Below are 24,219 nucleotides of genomic sequence, written 5' to 3'. Positions count from 1 at the left end.
ATTTGATACTCTCAATCCGCAATAAATCTTAAAGTTACACCCTGTATATAATTCAGAAATCCCCTTAAGGGCGCGCACACACGGTACTGGAAACTTTAGGCAAATAGCCACCCCCTCTTCCCCCTATCACACCCCCTAGGTCCGAGTGAGAACAATTTCTTAATAGGCCATAACTTGGCCGGCCTCTTACGTGCCGCTGTCAACTTTACGGTCGCGAGTGTTGCGCGACTGTTGGGACTTGATAATCTGGCGGTAAACTGCGGTACAGTTGGGACTTAAGGAAATTTAATTGTAATTTGCTCTAGTGTGTGTGCATATTGTATCCAGATATATAAAATAGACATTAAAATAATTATCCACACTTGATTAAACTTCTACGCTAATATTATAAAGATATCTGTAAGCCACTCAACCGAATTCAAAACTTTCACCAGCAGCAGGAAGGTGCATTATTCCTGGATGATATAGTGTATTTTGTATCCACATATGGGAAATAAGAACGGTGCTATAAGTATTTAATGAACTATGTATTGATTACAATAGGAATTTTATGTAAATAAAACACATTTATTACATATATTATAATATATTTAAGAATAAAGCTAACCTCACAATGTTTTTTGATTCTAGTCTGTTGAAGTTTCTCGTTGTAGTTGCTTTCGCGCCACGAATGTAAGAAGTAGTTTCTCTGTGAAATTGATTGACATTTTGAATTTATTTCTAAATGAAATTCGAGCCATAGTGTAGTTGCATAGTGTGAGTTGCATCAGTCAACTTTGACGTTAACTTTAATCTGCATGCCGCCGTCGTTTAGACAAAATATCGTACTTTGTGTTTTAAGCTGGATAAAGTTAACGTCAAGGTTGACTGGAGCAACAAACCCATAGTCGCATAAACACTAACACATAAACATAACACTAACAAGTTTTTTACGAAATTTTTGCCAATAAGTTTTTTAATGTCGTCAGAGATCTCGCGTGAAAAAAAAGTCAAGTCTTTGCAGTAAACCTAGTCAGGAGCTGATAATAATATGCTCATAATAATACATCGTCATGGAAACTGCAGTGACGACTTTAAAATTTGACTACAGACAATCAAACACTGGAACAGGTGAAACTAAAGATATGTCTGCACAAATAAATGTGAGTGGTAAATAATATTTTGCTCTCGGGCATACCTCAGTATAGTTCCTCTTGAAAGGTAAGTATGAAGTTTCAGGCTGTTGCGAGTCGTTGAGAATTGGAAAGTGGATGGACGGTGAGCGAAGCCAGCCACATCCTGTGAACAAAATGATCCATTATTATTTATATAGCTTTGTCTCTTATTCTCTCGTGCTCCCGGTCGAGACGTTCCGAAACCCCAGGTCAGCCTAAAAATATACTTTAAAATTTTAAAGATTCCGATTTCAGAGAAATGTGATTTTACGGCAGGTTACTCGGCAATACTCTCTGGACATGCTATTGTTGCCAACTGTTTATCAAAATTTTTTATCCATACACACCTCGCCGCTATTCACATAGATATACGTAATTGTCAAAAATTCAATGTGTACGTAAATCCACATGGGACTATGTAATGGAAAAATCAAAGCACAAAAATAGAAATATTTTTATTTCCTATCGACCTCTGAACTTCTGGTTGGTTCGAATAAAAACAAAACTTCTAATTAGCGGCCCTCAGGTGAAGCCCTTGTCCACGCGTGGGCAAGCAAAGCTACATCAAAGGTGCTTCAACTGGCTAATTCACAGGCTAATTGGCTGGACCGAGCTGTCTCACCGGCACTTGACTCCGCAATGAGTTTTGGACTGACTGTAGAGAAAATCTTGAGGACACAAAAATATTATATCTCATTGCGAAAAATGTTTTGCCTGTCTTTACTTTGTTAATCTACCAATTAGCATTTTAAAGAAATATGTATAGTTTTAGTTCCATTATATTAGGTCCTTACACATGAAATTGGCGATTTGTTGTACTGGCCACTTTAATCACAAATTTCTTCTCTTTGGTTAGGAATTCCAATTCAAATTTATACAGCTATTTACAGATGTATTTGTGTTTCGTTAACCGTCATTCATTTGTTTTTTTCTTCTGATTTTTCTGTTTGCGTCACTCAGTTTACAAAATGGAAAACTTGAAATATCGCATTATTTACGAGTACGCGGAAACGGCTCGAAGGGTTAATGATGTGTATGGCGGTCGTGTCGCAAAAGAAAACACAGTTTTGTTTCCAACGTTTTCGTTCTGGAAATTTCGACCTGCAGAACAAACCCCGTGGACGGCCGGAGATCCTAGTTTATAATGAAGAATTGAAGGCTATTGTGGAAGCGGATCCATCGCAAACCACGTCCGAGTTAGCTTCAGGCTTCGGTGTTAGTGATAAAACTATTTGAATCCATATGAAGCAAATTGGGAAGATTAAGAAACTTGAATGGTGGTGTAACGAATGAAGTGAACGTGTGCGAATTGAGTGAAGCAAACCGGCAAACGCGTATCGACTGCTACGTTACATTACTTAACCGGCACAATAATGAAGGGGTTTTAAATCAAATCATTACCTGTGATGAAAAGTGGATTCTCTACGATAATCGGAAACGCTCATCGCAATAGCTGGACCCTGGCCAGCCAGCCAAAACCGGCCCCAAGCGAAAATTGACTCAAAAAAAGTTACTTGTAAGCGTTTGGTGGACTAGTACCGGTGTCGTTCATTACAGTTTTCTTAAATCTGGCCAGACGATTATGGCAGACGTCTATTGTCAGCAATTGCAAACTATGATGGAAAAGCTAGCTGCTAAACAACCGAGGCTGGTCAATCGCTCCACACCACTGCTGCTTCACGACAACGCTAGACTGCACAACAGTCGGCTACCAAACTAGAGGAGCTTCAATTGGAATGTCTTAGACATCCACCGTACTCCCCGGACCTTGATTCCAACAGATTTTTTTTCAATTCAGATTTTTTTCGAAATTTGGATAACTTCTTCCAAGGGAAAAAATTCAACTCCGATAGTTGGTCCAAACCGCCTACAAAGGTTTTATTGCTTCCCGTCCAAATGGTTTTTTTAGTAAAAGGATCAATGAACTACCTATGAGATGGCAAAAGTGCATAGATAATAATGGTTCTTACTTTGATTAATATGAATTATTAATTTGAATAAATATATTATATAAAAAAATATTCGACTTTTGGTTCCTCCTATACCAAACGCCAATTTCATATTTGCTTTCAGTGTAAATAAGTTTTTAATCCTAATATGGAGACTGTGTGCCAATTTCGTACTTGTAGTAATGCAGAGTGATTATTAATGTCCCCACATTTAGTGGGGTGTTTTAGAATAAAAATTAAGCAAGCGGACCCTGGGCTTCTGCGCTTAACGGCTGCGGAAGTAACCGTGATGTTGAGGTGAGGAAGTCAGATAAAATCTTGTTAAATAAGTTGCCATAAGCATTCTGTAAACAAAATTCTAAATCCCTCACATAGAGAACAGAACAGGGCAGCGCGCAGTAAGTGGCCAGGGCCCAGTTTCCGACAAGACGTTCTGTCCGCGCGGCCGTCCCGGTCCACTTCCGCCGCTTTGACCTGCTCGCTCTAATTACAACACACCACACCAAACACCACTCCGCATGTGGCCATGCAAGACAATACTTTTTATTTAGGTTCACATCTTGTAAGGACCTTTAGATTCACTCTGTGTTGTTGTCCTGTATCTATGTTATAATTGGAGTTGAAGTTGCGGATACTTTGAAAAATGGTAAATTAAATGTCAATTGCCAGACATACAGCCATACCTGTGAGATTTGATGATAGTTGATCACAGATCCCCCATTAAAAATATTAATAAAAAATACTTGATTTTCACACTCGGTTGAAAAGGGTATCCTATTCTATATATTCTAATACTAAGACTGAAATTGTAGTTGATAATCATAAGTGAATGATCCTTCTTTTCATTTCAAATAGTTAAATCTATGGCTTATTTTAGATCTATCATTAAACTTTTAAAGCATATAAATGATCTCTAAGCATTTATCGCATCGCACTGTGAATGCCCGGCTTGTTTTCCTCTCTGCGACGCATTTCCTGTGGCCATTCCGCCGCGGGCCCCGGGCCCAGGAAGTCCTGAGTAAGGATAGTTTCGGCCGATGGCGTTTTGGCAGTTAGGAGTTCAGATCAGACTTCTTTCTCTTCACAGACATTGTCAAGTTCTAATGTTGTTATCTACAAAGATGTTTTATCAGGATCGATGATATTACATATTATTAGTTAGCTTTTTTTGGTTATTATTTATTCTGGCAGCTGATCTTAAAGTTTCAATTATATGTAGCTAAATGTAAAGCAACCAAAGTCTAATAAGTCCACTCATTACTGCAGAAACTGGAATTCAACAATTCCATTTCTAGAATTCTGTACGCACTGTTTTAAAAATTTTGTTACGTGAAGTCATGTACTGACTATACCTACAATTCACAACTTTCTCATTCTTACTATCAACTGCCTTGGTTACTTTAAAACCCCTTGCTCCGTAAAGTGATTCCAGTTTAGACAGCTGTGGAGTTAGCCTGGGCGCAGACAGGACGAAATAATTTTAATTGGGAGTAACTCGTGCGCGCCCTAACTTCGCGAGTTGCTGCGGATGGCGGGCCAACTTCTTTGTTTTATTCCCGTGTTTAATCTACAATATGCTTACACTTACCTAATCATTAAATATATGTAGATAGATAGATAAAGCCGTAATATAGTTAGGTCCCTAGGGATATAATTATATGCCGTAACATATATACGAAAATGATTCGTTACTCGTTACAAGTTTAATGACATAATTGAGGCTTAGTATTTTACCAAGTACCGTTACTCTAAGTTTTTCATAATCAATAACTTTTTGCAGTTGTGTAAGTATTGTTTATGTTTAAATACAAAATATGATCGTTTTAATTAATAATGAAGCATAATTTCCTTAAGTGTATTATGTAAATATTTTTTGCCAGTTATAAATTCAAACAATCAAATTCCAACGTAAATTAATTAGGAAAGCGTTTTCAGATACTTCGTCGTTCGTTGAGACAGGAACAGTGTAGGTTGAATAAGAAATAAGCCTGTCGAATGTTGATTTATCCCTGCCATACAAACATATCGAGTAGGCGCCATCTCCGTCCAGTGGATGCCGAAAATATGCTATGTAAATAAATATGGCAGGATGAAGAATGGCGAACGTGAGAGATGCGATCGACGCCGTCGCGCCGCACTCTGTCCGGCAGGGCTATCGGCTCCAGGACATCTATTTATTTATTTATTTTAACTTTGCACAAAATACAAATATTAAACATACAAAAGGGGGATATCAATACTTTTATTAATACAAGTTATATGCCTATACCCAGCAGTGGGTCATGATGAATATAATAAAGAGCAAGAGTTAGACCAGAGCTTTATGATAGAAGAGATATTTGATTTAGGTAATTTAATTGCGGAAAAGTATCAGACGACTGGTTAGTAATACCCATATAAATTTATTCTACACTATATTATAAACAAGAAATATCTTCGCCCAATATAAAGAAAACTTTTTTACAACATATAATTTTTTTATTAGCTTACAGAATCTTTACAAAACTTTATACATTTTCTTTAAATTTATTGTAAGGCAGCCCTGTTCTTGGTTACATAGATCGAATTATTTGTTGATTGCAGCCTATTTTGGTGTCCTAGTCATCATCCAGTTTAAAAATAACTCATAAGTTTGAGTACAGTGAGTCAGCGCTTGTATTGAAACTATTGCGTTGTTTTTTTACACTGGAAAATTTATAAAAAATCTGTACTGAATATAAGAATAAATTTTTGACTCAATAATTTTAGATTTTTCAAAAAATATTCAGCGTGATCACCTTCCGATTTTCTTCCGTCTTTTCAGATTTCTATAGTACCTACTAGTTCAAACTATGTGAAGCTGTTTCTAATAGATCAAACTCAGCACGAATCTTCATCATTTTCCTGGACATCTAACACCGCTTGCTAATTCATGCATGGCTTTCTCCTGAACCCCTAAAGTTGAACATTTCTCATTAGAATTCGTCTCGTAACAAAACATCCGAAACAATCCGACCTTCCCACATAACATTACGCCATTTCTATTAACCTGTACCTTCCTATGAATAATGGAATGTCCTCTCTTGGAATTCTCATAAGGGTTCAGTAATTTGAATGAATTGTACTTGGGAACTTTCTGTTATACATTTCTTTCGATATAGGTCTACATCTTCAAATGCTTTATTTCATTGCATGTTTGTGTTATTATCAGTGCTTACATTTACAATTAGTGAGATTTCCACTCTTAAATAATAAATCTGTTAATTAGTCACCTACAACTATGACACTAGTGTTACAGACTTATTTTTTAATGTTATTGTTTTATAGTGCACCTATATTGTTCAATTAAAGTTTAATCACATTTAAACCTTAAGGATGTTGATACGAGTTCACTGTCATTTGTACATGTACAAAGAAAGAATCTAATGTGGAAGTGGTAGTGATTATATTTCAATTCAAATAAGACAGGAATCCTGTTTTATTCCACAAAATATGATGGTTTTTGATCAGTTGATGTGAACAAACATATCAATCGTTAACTGTTTGAATCTTTTTAAATCTATGAAATTAGGATAAGTTTCGCCGTCAAATTTAACGTTGATTTTACGCCGCTGACGTTTAGACAAAATGGAGTAGTTTGCGTTTTCTGCGCACGTTGAAAGTTAACGTCGAAGTGGACGGTGCAGCCCACACTAAGACATCGATCTATTTAATAGGTAAAACTGTTGAATTTTATAGTGCTTTGTTAGAGCCAATATTATCTATCAATTGTCTAGGACTTCCATTACCTGCTGTCCCCGTCCATGCATAATGCAGCAGTCCCCGGCTGCAGCTGTGTAGGAATAACTCCGCTTTTTCTGCGTCGTCGGTATTGTTTCAAACTCGGGGTGAGCCCGCGTACAGTTTGCATATTTGAAGAGATGACCGTACTGTCTCTGGATAAAAATATACAGATACGGTATACCTTTTCATCTCTTACGGGGTACAGTAACGACTTCATTCGCGTGGCCGAACAATTTTTGGTAAGGAGTCAAAATTATTAGAGAAATTATTTGAACAGACAAATCGCAACAATTACGGAAGATGCTCATCAGACTGAAAACCTGAATTTCCTATAGTCTAGCTGGACCATTATGACTCTTCTTCAGGTGTCCCACATCTTCGATTTTATATATCAACAGGAAATGCTCATCAAACTGAAAATTTTTTGTTAAGTCGTTATTTCTATATTTCCTATAGTTTTGCTTTACCATCATTGTTCTCCATCTGGTGTTCCAATTTTCAAAATAATTTATAACCTATATGATTAATAGCTAAAAGAAATTCATTAAAAGTCAAGTAGTTCCGAAGATTAGCGGTGTACAAACAGTTTGACATACAGACAGACAGTTGTTTTAAATTCTTACTCTGTTACTTTACTATGACTCTATCGCCAACAGTTGTTTTTATATATATTTATTCAATGTACAGAAAATGTTTTTCTACTGTTTATTATATGTATTGATATTGATTGACTAATTCATTTTTAAATTAATGTTTTAAATTAATGGGGATTTACCATAAGTTCTGTTTAATTAATTAGAATGACTAATTGGACTTTGCAATGTTTTTGTCTTCTTCGTGGATGTGGTTTAGGTAAACCTATTTAGAGAAACCAATATGTTAACAAATACCTATAAAATAGAATTAACTTGATGTCGCCGGGGCTTCGCTCCCGTGGGAATTTTGAGATAAAATATAGCCTATAGCAATCTTTGAAAATGTACATTTCTAATGGTGAAAGAATTTTTGAATTCGGTTCGGTAGTTTCGTTGATTACCCGCCTCAAACATACAAACTCACAAACGCTTACCTCTTTATAATAATAGTATTTATAATATATTATAAAGAGATATTGAAATAAGTTAAAGTTTAAAATTCTGTTCAAGAAAAACATTACAATGTCTAACCCTAAAACACAATAATTACTATTCTCTAACCGGTCGTGGCCGAATATGATAATTTCAACCCATCCACATATTTACTTCGAACACGGGATATTCCCAAGAACTCACTAAAAACATGCTGTTTGCTTTTCCTAAAATAATGTAACCAAACCAGAGGTAGAGTTTTTCGCGCCATATGCGCAGACCAAACATTGGCGGGGTTGCACCGGCCGGGCCCGGGTTCCTACAAATACACAGTCAAGGTGACGTATATTGACTTTATATTAGATAGACAACGTATGATTAACAGTATATGGCAATTAACCTTGTTCTATTCTTTTTTATGGGCCTGATTATTTTGTTTGTGAGATGTGTTTCATTTCGTTTTTCTTTGGATGGGTCAGATGTTTACATTGGTGTTGACCAATTTATCGGTTGTGAGCTCAGTGCCCAAAATTTAATTTTTAATCGCCCAAATGGCAAAACGCAGCTGGGGCTTCAAAAGAGATGACACAGGTACTCACTATTAGTCCATTAGAGGAAGAAGAAGGCACTCACTCAAACAGACATGTTTTCCAATTTTATTCACCGACAAGTAACATGTTTTTAAATAATATACTTAAATCGTCTATTCTGTTAGGACAGTGTCGCCACCGTAGAGGTCGCGGATAAATATTTATGAAGGGCACAACTCGAAAAAGTTCACATTCTTGAAAACCGTGGCCCTGCGGGATGGTATCCGGACAAATAAATAAGTTTCGAAGAGGTACATATTTGGAGAAAGGGTCGCGAAGTGTCAATGCATTTGGAGAATTTCTGAACTGAAACTTAAAATTTATATTAGTGAGAAGATTGTCACTAATATGTATAAATTAAATTTAAAAAAAAAATTCATTATTTTTTTAATATATAAATTAAACTGGCAATGTTTATAGAATTTGATACTCGATCTCAATCGTTTTTTAGATTTGGACGTCACGGGCGGGTCAGCTATACAAAATGTAACCTAGTACAAAATGTAACTGACATCTAAAGTTTTATAATACAGCTACAGGAGTGGGGATCAAATCACAATATATGACAATAATTATTATAATATAGTATTATCAAATGATAAGGAAAATTAAATCAAATAAATGTCAACATAGAGCGGAGAGACATTACGTTTTATTTAATCCGTACGCGTGCGAATGCATAATCAAGAATGATGTCGTAAAACGGGACAAACATGGCATTGGTGTGAATTACTTTATATATCCACACTAAAACAAATTATACTGAAAAACTTATATTAGATACACAATACAATGTATGGATAAAGTTTCTCACCTATTGGTATATACCTGAATTACATAAATTAATATAATATTATGATTATTTGTATTGCAAGAACGGATACTCTTATGGTAGGAGACAATAAGTATAGTCTTATGATGTAAGATTCTTTTGTTTCTCTTATCTAACTCTTTATGAGTCCTTTGGGTGATTCCGTAACCTCTATCTCAACGCCAATAATTTTTTTTTTGGATCTTTTACTTAGGCACAATATGTAGTGCAACATGTCGGTCCCTCAGCGCCCTTCCTGTGCTGTAAACATCAGAACAGGTGTTCCCAACCGGCGATGTTTACTGTTGGTTTATTACCACCGGTCTCCTGAGGATGGGAACACTTCACATGCGCTTCATTGTCTTAAAATATGTTTTATTTCTGTTCAAATGTATAATGTTGAAATTTACAATTCAACATTTTACATTGATTTTGAAATTTTTGAAAGTATGTAATATATTCAATATCTGACTTTTCCATCTCAGGATCTGGTTTCTTAAACTTTATTCTCCACTTCGCAGTGTTGCTCGCAATTCTGCCCGCGGTAGTTTATTTATATCCTTTGGGTCATTAACTATATTTGTTTCAAATTTCATCAAGAATCGGCTCAACGGTTTTGGCCGAGAAAGCGTGGCAGACAGAATCTCGCATTTAAAATATTAGTATGGAATTGTATTTTAGTGATATTTAGTAAATGAAAATGCTCCCTTGTAATCGCGGCTTTGGCGGCGGAAGAAAGAGCCCACCTTGTCCACAGCGGATGCTGAGAGGGCTGGGTTTAATTGCTCACTAGTTTAAAGGTAAACATGTTTTTAACGATCTCACTGGTTGAAAGGTCGAGGTCATTTAGATCAAAGGCGTTGTCGGCACCTTCTCAGCTTCAAGTGATGCAATATCTACCTAGACCAGTTTGAAGAGACAATATTATCTGTGTCAAATTAAGCCATAATTATACGTTTACAAAAGATATTCTAGAGTTTTTTCCCTCTAAAGCAATATCACAGGTTCATCTATACAGACTGCTCTACTACTTATATTACTACTCTTAAATTAGCAGATATTTCTACAAAGACAGGCTACAAAGACGTTTTAGATCTATGATTTGAGACGTGTTGTAAAATATTGAGCCTCAAAATTAAAGAAGGTGTCAAGCCTGCGATATATCTCCGGCAGTCAAAATAAGACGTTTGCATGCCGTCTCACGCGGCTCCGCTCGCGGCTGAGCCTAACTGGAATTGATTGCGGGCACGCTGCATAGGAAAGACACATCAACGCGCTTCTAGTACCTTGCATCAAAAAGTTCTTATCTGTGGTGGTTCCAGTATCATCTTTAGCTTAATGGGTATAGATAGAATTTTGTTTGTCGTAAACAGTATAAAATACAAATGTTTTTCTTAAAGCTACTTGAAGGTGATAAAGCTTTAGAAATATGTCTCTCCTGCTGCTGAAAAGTACAAAATCTTCCACTTACTCGTAGCTGAGATTTTACATTACAATTGGTTATTTGTTAACGTCACAATCGGGGAACTAAATGTAGTCGTTACACCGGGGCGGGAGGGCACGGAGCGGTGGATCTTATGTGGCAAATGCCCTGGGAAAATTGCTAAGCGTGGGCTAAAGTCGGGATTTTTATATCTATTTTAAGAAGCTATGTAAAAACCTCTCCACTTTCTCTCCATAAGATTGGCTTTGGTCTTTATCATCCAGGTCCTGGCGAATGACGTAGCTAGTCTTAGCTCATCCGTCTAGACCATCTAGACGTTTTGTTTATCGAGGTTAAATTGCCTTATTGTCGCATTCGTCGTTTCCCGTAAGCGACGGGCAGCGAAGCGATATGTGGGACTTGGACCCACTAATAACATCCCGGAGCCTCTACGTGCTAATACTGAAGAGGTGCCTATCATCAGCTGCTATCCGGGTAGTAAGATAGTTTCACGTGTTTTATTTCTTACAAAGTGTGGAAAATTTACATTTAGATCAATATACTACTAACAGGAAGCGTAGATTTTTAAAATATCAACTAACATTATGTAAACAGGATCCAAATCTATCTAGAAGGTGTAACTGAGTGCCAGATACTCGTGTTTCACATACACAATTTTGTTCATTATGATGCCAGATGCTACTAAGTGCTTTAGAAACTTTTATGCCAGGGTGCATTGATCGAGAGTATCCAATCTGTCTAGAATAAAAAACAAATACTGAACAAAACTTTAAAACTAATCAATAAAGAAATCACATTGATGCCCCCTTAGCCAAGCGCCCTGTCTTTCATCCACCACAGCCCATCGCATCTAAAGTGCTGTTAAACTGAAAGTGGAAGACGATCGCGTTCACTTACCATCACCATCAATCTGGAGCACCTTCCACCATCAGAAGCAACGACACGACTCATTAGGGCGTTGTGAAAAATGCCCGGGTACTAAAATAGACATTATGTAAAGTGGCACAATCAGCGCGGTGACTTGCTGGATAGTTCTAGGGTTGTGAGGTGAGGTGGAGCTTACTCTATGTCTGTGACCTGTTAAGTCCTATTGTGGTGTAGTATTTGCGAGTCATCATTATGGTTTATTTTGATATACTTTAGGTAAGATAACTATAAAATAAAATAAAAACTAGATGCGACCGACCTATAAGCTATAGGTTTTATTAGTAGTTAGAATTCCATAATGAATAGTTTTCTATGTTACATAAATAGAATTTACTTTATCTTACATTTTAGCAATTACATCAAACACCGATAAACCAAACAGTATATAGGATATACTTTCATAAAGCATCCATGCCGCAAGCCACTGTTACTAAATTTTCTTCGCCAACCCTAAAAGCCATAAGTAAAAAGGTGCCGCGAACACGTTAGTCGTCATTTACCGTTTAGAATTAACATAAATAATAACGTCATTTCTCACCGCTCCCGCACACTCCGCGCCCCCCGTCCGAGTCATTCCCCGTGCCCTTTATTGCCAGAACACTTAACTCCAAATATAAAAAAAGTTTATTTTCAAGACGCCACTCCATATCCATACGCGATTTTTTCACGGATATGCCTTTTGTATTCTTAACTTCATAGAAATCTTTGTTGAGTATCTTTTATCTGCTATATAAATACGTCATTTTTATATAAGTACTTAAAAGTGTTCGGTGTAGTCTTTCGAAGCGCATGTCCTAATTGACACTGTGCCAGTGCCTACGACTTGTGCCTAAGTGAAGTGATGCCAGGCTTGAATATAAATAAAAGTTGAGTGAATTCCATTTGTCAGTACCTAATAATCTTCCGTGTCGTAAATATTTCGTTATACTTAGCGCTACATCTTACTGATCCAAGGAACACCGGCCTCTACCACAACACTTAACTCCAAATAAAAAAGTATATTATAATTTCGCGCGTCAATTTTCGCCCCTCTTGGCTCGCGGTGTCCCGATTTGCATGACAATTGTCTGCGCCATGCTTCGCTCGTGTTTTAATTTCACCAACAAATAATGTTTAATGGCAGAGTAAGAAGTAACGTCGCGTATTTGCATATTAGTGGTCCTCTTAATAAAAGAAAGTTAAAAATAAAAAAATAATAACACTTGCGGATTGCGTTTTTCTTGCGAATATTACTCGACTATTGTTGCCTTTAGACGCCTACAGCTTTGCATTTTTATGTGGCGATGTTCATGAGAAAACTCCTTAAATACAACGCTCGGTACGTTAACGATGTCGTTTTTAAAGATATGAATAAGCTCGTAAATATTATGTGAGTGGGATGTTGTATTCTGTAATTTTTCATCCGTAGATCGCGGCGTAACTTTTTTGAAATCTGTATGCTTTTTAATCGTCTATATCATTAAAATATTGGGGTAATTTATCTTACTGAATCGATTATGGTTATATACGTGGTCAATGGGAACAGCTATGTATGTCCCGGAAAGTAACGAAAAGATTTCCAATTCCTAAACCCTATTTTATGACAATTATTATTTTGATTAAAATCTGATGATAGGTATGTGCAATATCTTCAAATTTTTATCAAAGTAGGAGAATAAAATATGATATTTTAAGGTATATCATAAAACTATTTTCTAAGTGGAAATCTACACCACAAAACAATGAGATTTCAAAAATCACATTAATCACCACTGAGGTCATTACCTACCCATTAGTTTCCACCGCGAATGCATATGACATCACCCTTTGCTAAGCGTTTCTTAATTCCTCGAAGGTACCGGGTTCGAATCCGCCGTCCGCTGCACTCGGCCATAAATAAAAGGTAAGATAGATGCAAACCCTGAGTTATGGCTCTTTGGACCCCAACCCGACCAGAAAAGGTTAACAGGGGCTTCTTTTAAAAGGTAATTAATGGTTAGGGTTCGAATCCGGAGTGCTTGTAAATTAAAGGCGATCTTCACACGTGAGCAAAGTAAATTGAATATTTGCATTGTTTGCATGGATTTAGGAAAACAAAAAAATCGTTGTGGTGTTCCGGTTTATAAGGTGAAAGAGACAGTGCACCCACTGTGACAAATGACCCTATATAGGCCTCAAAGTCGGCGTTGCATGTGTACCAAAATAGGCATTGGTAACAACATAACTTCTGAAACAATTTCCCCTAAACACATGGATCTATATTCACCTCACAATAAAAACGTCTACGTCATAGTTTATTCAGGGCGTGAGGCGTTTGATCTACTTTATTTAGAGTTTAGAAGAACAAAGCAGATTGCGGAGATCCCGCGAGTTCCCGCCTAATGAGTTTGAGCCGGCCGGGGATAAATCTTGCAGTTTTGTGACTCCAAACCAGAGGTGCGGAGGCCAAGGCATAAGCGAAACTACAAATTAGAGTCATGTGTTTATTTTTGGAGCATAGAATACATATTTCTAAAATAACAACGGTTTAGTATGTATTTTGTATCATATTTTCTAAAATAACAATATGGTACAAAATACGTACTAAAGTCTGCTGATACACTCAATATCATATAATATCAGTCAACTTTTAGGATAAAAAAATAAATAATACTGAGATGCTCAAAGTGATTAACTCTACCTTACTTTTTCTATTGCGATGTCTCAGTTCTCTTTACAATACCAATCAGTTAATCCAATACATTTTAATCTGTGCAATATTTTAACTGAAATATTATTATAATTTTTTTGCAACTCCCGCGTCCGCTCATTCCTTGTCCGCCGCCGCATACGCCGTGTTATATCCGCGGATCGTTATAAATCAAAGCACGTTGCTTCTTATAAACATATTTCGTGTGTCTACTCTTTTTTAAAAACGCTTACGTTAGGGCGACGATCTTCGCAATTTTCGCAGGCGTGACATTGTTTGGGCTCCAACGTATGGCAGAAATTATAATTTATTTTTGTAAAATTGTAATAAGATTTTATTTTTGTTTCATGCCATTGGACTCTCTCATCTTATTTGATTTCATTTTATTTTTAATAATTATAAAAGTTATAAAATTTTACATTTTTTTTAGTTTTTAAGAAAGATGGATAACCTGGGTAACAGTGCGGTAACCGTAAAAACACTTGATTTTTTATTAATTCTGCTTGATTAAACAGATTAAATAGGCAGAAATTAGAACACCTGTTTTATTTGAGGCGTGTGGTTCTAGAATGATGGCTTTAGAATTGGACCAATACATATAGGTATCTACACATAGATGTCGTACGACTACGAGTTAAAAGCCCTGAAAGCTAATAGGCAGCAACTATGGTTGTCGTCCGGCAGGCGGTTGATTGTAAAATCAAAGCCAAAGTTCGAAATTTATATAACCTATTTTTCCTATGATCCGGTCTTCGAGGAATCACGGTCACTAATAAAATAGGAAACGCGAGGGTGAAAGAGAGGGAGGAATAATTATTATAGAATTTAAATTTAGATACCCAAAACCACAGTGTACAATCTGAAAACAAGAGCCACATTGTACCTTACTGTTGAATTAAATTAACAAACAATTTGGTCCACCCTCGTCTAAGACGAGTCCAAGCGCCAGGTCTGAAGGTCCGAGAATTATTTCCTTCATTGTGCACCGTGGTCTTAACACGTGGTCAGTTAATGATCGTTCACATTGCGATACACTGGCTTGTGACTTTAGTGGCGAGACATGAATAGCTGTTATACAATATGAGCTACTATACAGTATACAATTACGCCGCGCTTTGACGACATCAAGCCAAAGCCATTGTCAATAGTCAACTGGCTTGATGTCGTCAAAGTCTGACAATGGTCTGACAACTAGGGATGCCGACAACCGAGCGAAGTGGACACGAAAAAGTAATATAAATAAAGAGACATACAAATATTAAAAATTCTAAATTTACTCGTCGCACACGAGCGCCACCTCACATTTTTATTAATTTCTTGACGAAAACTTAAATAATATTTTAACAGATTATGGTCAAAATTGTAATTAAGTAGTTATTTTTAACTTATTCGTTATAAATCTCGCAGATTACAAAGGTTTCTAATGAATTATTGATAAACATACAAATAATTACACCGTATATTTATAGACTGTGTTTTACCTCACTGGGGAATTTGTATGATAATGTTTCCGGAATAACACACAGTTAAAGGTAATAATAAGGAAATTGCGACTAAGGTGTGTTTGTACGATTTTAATTTGTATTCCGAGTGGGATAGACCTATGTTTGTGGGAAAAAATAAAAAAAATAATATACCTACCTTTTCTTTACTTACAAAGTTAGTTCCTCAGTCATAAAGCGTTGGAGCCCTTAGTTCGCTTATTTTAGATTCGCATTTATAATATGAGTGGAATAGGATTATTTAATGTAAATAATCGAATGGTCCTGTAGCCCCAATGTGAACACGCACAACAGAAGTCGCCAAGTCACAACTTTTCGCCCTCGAAGGATTGTCCGTCTTGGATTAAATTAACATTAGGTAACTATGCGGCCATTGTGCCGGCTGCAGGGCCCGTAATTAAAATTACAACATGTAAATTGTCCGGGATCTTGGACCCTTCTGAATATTCTGTTCTTAATGTTTTGCTGTTTATTTTAAAACAGTCTTGGGAACAAGTCGTTCTAACAGGAATATTCGAACGTTTGCATCCTTTTTCATCCCTCTAATCTACTCAAAGGTTGTAGTAACAATAATATAAGTGAACTTCTACTTTTTCAAAATACAAAACTACAGCGAAAGATTATAGCGTCAATTTCATTCAGAATGCACATATCTACAATTTTGAAATGATTTATTGTATTTACTGTTTATTTTATTTTATGTTACCACTTTTGCAGCCAATGAAATGATATGATTTTAATTATTTTATTGTCATCTAAATTATCATATTTTGATATAATTTGTTGTTGTTGTATAATTTTATTGCACGAATTAATTAAGTATTACTATTGTTTAAACAGCACCATATTGTGTTACGTCAACCGGCTTCAAGCAAACAAATGAATTCACAACTCGCGGTTTAGAGTCTTTAATCTCCTTAATTTAATAATTCTCAAGCGTTTAGCCAGGCGGCCATATTTGTCTTGGCCCGCCTAAGATTAATATGAAACTATATCAGTAGCCTTACGTAGGGTTACACATCGCAAACAAGGTTGGTACAGATGGTACTTGTGTCTTGGGATTAAGGCCCCTTGGAGTTGATGCAGTAATCAGTAATTTGTAATCTTAAAATAAGATTGTTAATTTTTAATCATAATTAAGTACTTGATTTTTAAATGAGCAAATAGTATAAAACATAACTCCTGTAACGTACAGTACCACTCTTGCATCAAAATCCGTTGCGGGGGAATGTTTCTATGCTTTCTTCTTTTTTACCACGCAACGAATTATTTTAACAGTTTATTCCCGAAGATTTACCTCATGCGAAGTCGGGCCGGGTCGCTACTAAGTATATAAGTCCAAAGACTTATATAGTATTAACATAATCGTAATCACATAAATGTGATTTATTATGTGCAAGTGTCTTAGCTGCTACAAATGTGAAAGATCGTAGCTACTCTACAGTCAACACAATCTACGTAGCATGTTTACAAAGCTTGTAACATGAAGAAAAAAAAATACTTTCGCAAAAACTAAACGCAACTTTTACAAGATTCATCAAAACAATGACAACTATTCTTCGCCGTAACAAAACTTGAACAAAAATAAAAGTGAGGGGTAAACAAGCGTTTCTTAGGCCAATTTTTAATCCCCTTATTTGTCGTAGAGCAAACAAGAAGAAACAAAACGCCCTTTCAGTTTCCGCGGACCGTAAAGGCGATAACGATGACAGAATGATATAAACAATTAAGGTTGAAAAATTGAGCGCCTAGCTAATAGGAAGCGACGGACCCATGCAGCTTTTAAGTCTCGTCTTTTAATACGTGCTGGAATGCATACAATGATATTTTTTACCCAAGACGTTATACTGTTATGGCCAATATTGGATTTTTTGATGCTCAGTGTCTTGAAATAACATTTGATAGCACTATCAAATATTATTTCAACACCACATCTATCATGTCATTAAATATATATATATATATATTTGCTAAAAATTAAGTCAACTAATTGGATCTAAATTCAAGCTTAGACATTGATTAGCTAGTATTCATACTTTAAACTACGATAAAAAATTATAAAATTGTGAGTTTTAACTTTTGCGTTTAAATATGTCAATATCGAAGCTATATTTTAAATTTTAGACGAGTACATAACGATAAATATGGAAAATACATTAAACAAATGGGTGTGGAGCCTGGTAAAACTAATTGCTTTTTTTATTGCGGTGAAACATCGCGGGCATTGTCGTCGATATCTTTTGAGAAATGTCGCCACCTCGCTAATCTTCGGCTGTGTTCGGATGAAAAAGGATTTCGCAAACAAGAAACAAACACTCGCAAAAAACGCCCTCTGATTGGCTAATCGCTATCATTAAATTTGGGGTTCTTAATTTCCACATCTTATAAGTGTTGCAATTCATCTTCATTAATTAGAATTTTGAAATTATTATTCAGTTTTATAGTGTTTATAATAAAGTATTTCTTTTGTCTTGGTGATTCAAGGGTGAACTTTGTCATTATCAAAGATCATTAACACGAGATGAAGTATTATCTATTTAGTTAGTGTCTTAGCTGCTACAAATGTGAAAGATCGTAGCTACTCTACAGTCTACACAATACAGTCACACAGTCTACAGTAAAGTAATTAATTTATTAGTATTTAATCTTTATACTTTCGTTGTTATTCAACGACTTTTCTACTACATCGTAACAATTACCGGCCACTGTTGAAAATAAACACCAAAAGAAACTCATTTGAACAACTGAACATCTCCTACTTAGACTAGTCACTTTAAAGCTGTCTTAAAATAAACAACATAGAACACGTTAACACGCAGTTAACGAAACTGTGCAAGTTGGACTATAACTGGCAGTTAGCACCTCGCAGTAACAGATAACCGACGAGGTGAGATAGCGTAAACTACAGTTTAAAACTATATTCTCAAGTTAAGCTTTAACCTGGCTGGTTTAATATAACGTTTATGCTTTAATATAAGATTGTACAGTCATAATGTGTGTGATTTTTTTAAATATTTTAACAAAAAAGATAGGTAATTGATATGAAGATAGCAGAAAATACTTTCATTCTGTAACTCTTATTGATTTCATGTTGATCTGGGAATCAAGGGAAAACATAATTGCACGTTCTACGAGTATGTTTCCTTCTTGATTCTCTTCACGCGTAGATAGTAAAAGTCAATCAAGGGAAAGGACTATAAATAAAACTGTATAAGTAAACTCTTCTCATACACTAACTTATCATCATTCAATCTCACTTCCGCCAAAAAGCACGGCCTTTAGGTTTTGTAACTCTTGGCTCTGTTTACCCCGTAAGGTACATTTAGGTATGTTCGTTCTTTATCTTATACCCACAATTTATTAAAACTACACACGAACTTACTAAATACAAAACAAAAAGCAAGTCATTAAAATACTACCACACTGCAACACTGTGAGGTGTGAAGACACAAGTTTCCTCCCCTTTTCCTTTGTTTCCAACACGAACAAGCCACGTTCGTGTGTTTCCGGTGAATCCCCCCCAACATCCGGGGACTGATTACTAGGTACCACCTATCCGGGTACCATAATGGGCTGAAACTATTTGACTATTATCTTAAGGATTTCCTTAAGATTAAGATTTAGTTTAAGATAATAAGAAAGCTGACATACTGTGTATTTATATCTATACAATTTAACTACATTAGAAAAGAAATTGATTTTAATGAATATTTCACTTTCCAACAGTGGCGTTGTAACAATTTATTTGGCGAGGGCGATAAAGCTGTGTCTACACGAGTACATCATAATGACAAGCGCTTTTCACCCTCTAAAGAATTTATTACACGGGGCTGACAATAGGCGCTCTGAAAAATAACCCCCTTTTTATAAGGATACATTACAAGAAACTATTTACTTGACTTATTTCTGTTCTGCAAATCATTTCCTTCTTTATGTGGTATGTACTTCATATAATTTTATAATATTTCGATATCGAATTAGACCGTTGTGATACAAGCACACAATCGATTGCAATTTTTTTCAACATAATTCGTTCAAAACACAAGTCGCAGTTTTTGTTGAAAAATATAGTTAAAAAGAAGTACAATCTAAAATAACTACATACTCTGGCCGCACTGCCCAATGCCTGACGATTATAATGGGTCTCTTTTTAGTTGAAATATCTATAACACGTGTAGTTTTATTAACAGTGAAATAAATTAAGTTTATATCACAGAACTCCTGATTAACATGAAAGGTGTAACGTTAATTTTTCGAGATTTCAAGGACCGTTTATTTCGGGCCAGTTTGCGTTGTGACCTGACTCGCTCATTGTGGGAAACTTATGTAATCAAAGGCTAAAATCAAAGTCTCTTAAATAACGCACTTACTTGTTTGTTAGACGAAGTTTATTAGAGACTGTTCACATACGGTTCCTGAAGAGGTCGAGTTTAAGTTCCCTAAGTTCGGCTAAGTGAGGGCTGTGTCCGCCTCGGGCGCAACTTGACAGTTTGGGATTTTGGCGCTACACGGATTTTATTTTAGTCACACTTTGAATTTTAGTTTATATATTTTTTGCCATGGGAAATGTAAACACAGGAATATACTGCGTTTCGAACTATATAGATTCATAAAGCATTCGCCTAGCGGCCGGAGCATGCAATGATCTATGCCATAGATATAAAAGACATAGGTATTTTTTATAAATTCTATTGAGAATACCATAGTTCGTTCTACAAATTAGGCCAACGTTGGTACCAACCGATCCACTATTCATGTCACATGTCACGTAGCTTAACTGCCTCTACCCACTTAATAAAACTGAGCTCTGCCGTCATTTGGCCACTACGTAGGCCTATGCCTAATAATAATAATTATTATTGCGTCATTATTATTAATGTAATATATAAAAAACTAGCGGATTATTGTAAATATCTGCGGTTTCGGTATAACAATAGCCGATGAATACTAACTTCAGAACGTAACCACAATAATAGGTGATATAATTGTATGTGTTTACGTTTTTGCATGTGGGTCATTAATTTGTTGACAACTAACCTAAATATCTTATCAATTAGTAGGCATGTCACGCAATTTTCTTGATATCGTTTAATAAGTATGTTTGGTAGGTAAAGTACAGGTAACCGCATGTCAAAGCATCCTGCTTGGAACACTATTTGGGAAGGTTAATATTATATATTGACGGCACTGAACTACAGAAGGCGTTTTTCTATAAATAATAACCTTATTAATTATTAATCTAGGTATCCAAACATAAGAGCTACAGAAATAACAATACGATCATTCTGTGTGATAAGTAAAATAAAATCTAATTTTATATTTGGTGTAGCTCTGAAGTTATGCCGCGAAAAAGTCTTTCGTGCTAATATGATATCAGTAACAAAAAGCATCGACATAAAATATATAAATGCATTTTTTGATAAAATAGATTTGTCTTTCTTCTTTTTTTATTCTTGTACTCTCACGACGGAAAAGTCAGCTCCATGTTTTCATCATGTGGCTGAAATATTGCTCCTGGAACTTGTTGAACCTGGATATTGACAAAATAGGTGACCCACACCAAATAGCAACACTAAGTTACATATTAGTAATTTGATCTTCAGGCTATTTTTACGAGCACCAAGTTTCCTCGCTGACCACGGAAAACTTCACGTAGGAGCCTCGGCCTCCCGTTGCCTTTTATTTTTTACCGAGACTCGCACACTGCGACATAAGACGGCCATTTAGTTGTCTACCGCAGGATTCAACTTCGACGCATTTACCCGCAAAAGTGTACCTAGTAAAGTTGACAGCACATCAACTTATCCAAATTCATTGCAATTTCGACACTATTACCGTGGTATAGATGTCCAGGGTAACTTGACATACGGTTGACTGTACATTGATGGAATGTAAAGGGTAATTTTTACAGAGTACAAATTAGTGATGCCTTTTGACGAGAACTTTTTCCTATTGGTTCGAATACTGAGTCGAACTATGAGGAAAATATTAATAGAATAAATAAAGTTGATCGATGTCTAGTTGTAAACTACGAAGAATTTTATGAACAAATGTTTGAATATATAACAGTTTGTATCTAGATATATCATCTACTAGTTTTTGCCTGTGGCTTGGTCGGCGTTAATTTTCCGGGATGAAAGGTACCCTCTGTCCTTTTCTATAGTTCAAACTATATGTATGCAAAATTTCAAGAAGATAGGTTGAGTAGGTAAAGCGTGAAGAGGTAACAAACAAACTACTTTCGAATTTATAATATTAGTTAGGATTCTATTTATTTTATTTTGAAGAAAATGTTCATTGAAAGAATATTTAAAACATTCATACTTTTACGCTTGCAGACCAATTCGTGAAAAATAAAATACTGTTTGATCGCTCAAGTTCTATTCAACTGCCAAAACCATTTTAAACAATAATTTGACGGCAGAAAGTTGTTGAAACTTCGAAGGCACCTGGCCACTGCGATCAATATCTTACAAGATGCCAGCCGTATGCACATCCCTTGCACAGTGGTCAGTTTACCTTTTATAGATAAAAGATTAACTTACTGTTATAATTTACTAATAATCATTTTTCATTCCAATCCGATACAATACAATGTCTCTTGCTCATATTGCGTAGTTAAATAAAGAGTACAAAAAATCGAATTAAAAGTAGTGCTTCATTAGTGAACCGATCGTAGTAAAATTTTACATGCACTACTAGGTGTTTAAAGGAAGAACGCTCCGTCTGGAATATAATTTAAACAGAAAATGCGCGAAGTTGCTGAAACTCCTATGCTAGTAAATAATGATGGATCAAATACATGCTTCTACTTTATTAATTTGTCACTATCGTTGACGAATATATACGAGATGCGACTGTTATTTTATCTGCAAGCAAGAATCAGGCAACTTCTTGAACTTATGTACTTCCGTTTAAACATAAATATTCAAATTTGATCTATAACTGTCTTCAACAACCCCACTGTGCTAACATCGGTCCGCCCGAGGCCACGTCGTGCCTCAACCTAATTTGTATTGATTAAAAATATTCCGCATAGTTCGTACGGTATGCCCGCTCCCGCCTCCGCTCCGCTCATGCAGATTGTTGACCTCCCCACAAGGGAAAATATTTCTACAAGAATATCTCAAGATTATCTCAACTCTAGTAGAATTACACGCTTAAGGAGAATAACAAGATTGGGGGATTACTTCAAATACTTTCGCGTTGAAATGCTAAGGGAGGTAAATATTTGTTTGTAGTGTAGACAGGTTGAGGATTAGATGATATTAGTGTGGTTTGAATTTCAACCAAATAGACGTGTTCATTTGTGAAGATTTATCTCTTAAAATCATCTCGTCCAATAGGACGAGATGATTTTAAGAGATAAATCTACTAAGGATAAGGAATACATATATACTTCAATACATATATAATAATATATGTATTGAAGTGATTTGAGTATATTCCTGTATTTTTTTTTACACCCGTATAGCATTATCTTATGCCGTTCAATTTGAAATAAATAAGTAAGTAAGAGGTATGTAGAAGAAAGGAAAAGGTATTTATCGCTAAACATATAAAAGTAATGAGGCTAGCAAAGTCCATAAAGGACCTGTCATGAAGCTCTCATCATTTAAATTTTAAACAAGTGTTAGAGGAATATTTTTTTATTATATGGATTGTTTTGTTTGCAAAAACTGCAAAAACATTCATCGTTTTAGTTAAAAAGTAATCGTGACAAAGTTTGTCAAGTGGTTACGAACTCATAGGAGAGAATGATAGTTGTAGTACCGCCCCCTATATTTTTATCCCGCGGCTCGGCGAGGTAAACACCGTGTTTTGTCGGTTATTATTTATGTAACGACTCTTGTTTTGTTGACGACATGGAAGCATGAATATTGGATATTGTAACAATTTTATGACGGCGGTGAATTAATTAATATACCATTTTTTTGGGTAAAATTAAGGTATTTAAATTAATGAACACGACAATTTAATATTGTGATAATTGATTTCCTGGTGCGAATTAAATGAAAACTATGATTGTTTTCATCAGTGGGCCCTCAGACCACATGCACATTCTATTTGACTTTTCACAATCACCAAAACATGTCATAGCTTCTATATTGTCTCTCACTGTTGTTAATCCTTTCATCTGATACAATACGCGCCTTATTTTTCTTTATTTTATTGTCCACGAGTTTATCTTTGTTCTGTCCTTTAGTTTTTAAGTTCACGTTGCAAATATACAAATCTTTTACAAATACTAAATTAAGCTAAAAAAATCTAACTCAACTCTTGTAGAATAGAAAAATAGATATTTTTAAAGGATTCACATCTGCCATTCTTACGTCCACCGGTCA

The 24,219-nt window shown here is 35.6% G+C and overlaps 1 protein-coding gene and 1 long non-coding RNA gene across 4 annotated transcripts in view; one reads left to right on the top strand and one right to left on the bottom strand.

The window, feature by feature from the left end:
• LOC128671190 (uncharacterized) overlaps positions 1–24,219 on the top strand; it is a 476,937-nt gene that overhangs the window by 84,986 nt on the left and 367,732 nt on the right. The window lies entirely within an intron of this gene.
• The window catches only part of LOC135309745 (uncharacterized), a 97,575-nt gene continuing 73,944 nt past the window's right edge, over positions 589–24,219 (bottom strand). The window contains exons 2-3 of the long non-coding RNA XR_010369929.1: positions 1,178–1,278; positions 589–688 (exon numbers count right to left, since the gene is read on the bottom strand). This is a non-coding gene — a long non-coding RNA (uncharacterized LOC135309745). The remainder of the gene's footprint in view (positions 689–1,177; positions 1,279–24,219) is intronic.

The sequence above is a fragment of the Plodia interpunctella genome, chromosome 7, assembly GCF_027563975.2.
Source record: "Plodia interpunctella isolate USDA-ARS_2022_Savannah chromosome 7, ilPloInte3.2, whole genome shotgun sequence".
Classification (NCBI taxonomy): Eukaryota; Metazoa; Arthropoda; class Insecta; order Lepidoptera; family Pyralidae; genus Plodia; species Plodia interpunctella.
This window is presented reverse-complemented; position numbering and strand designations above follow the sequence as displayed.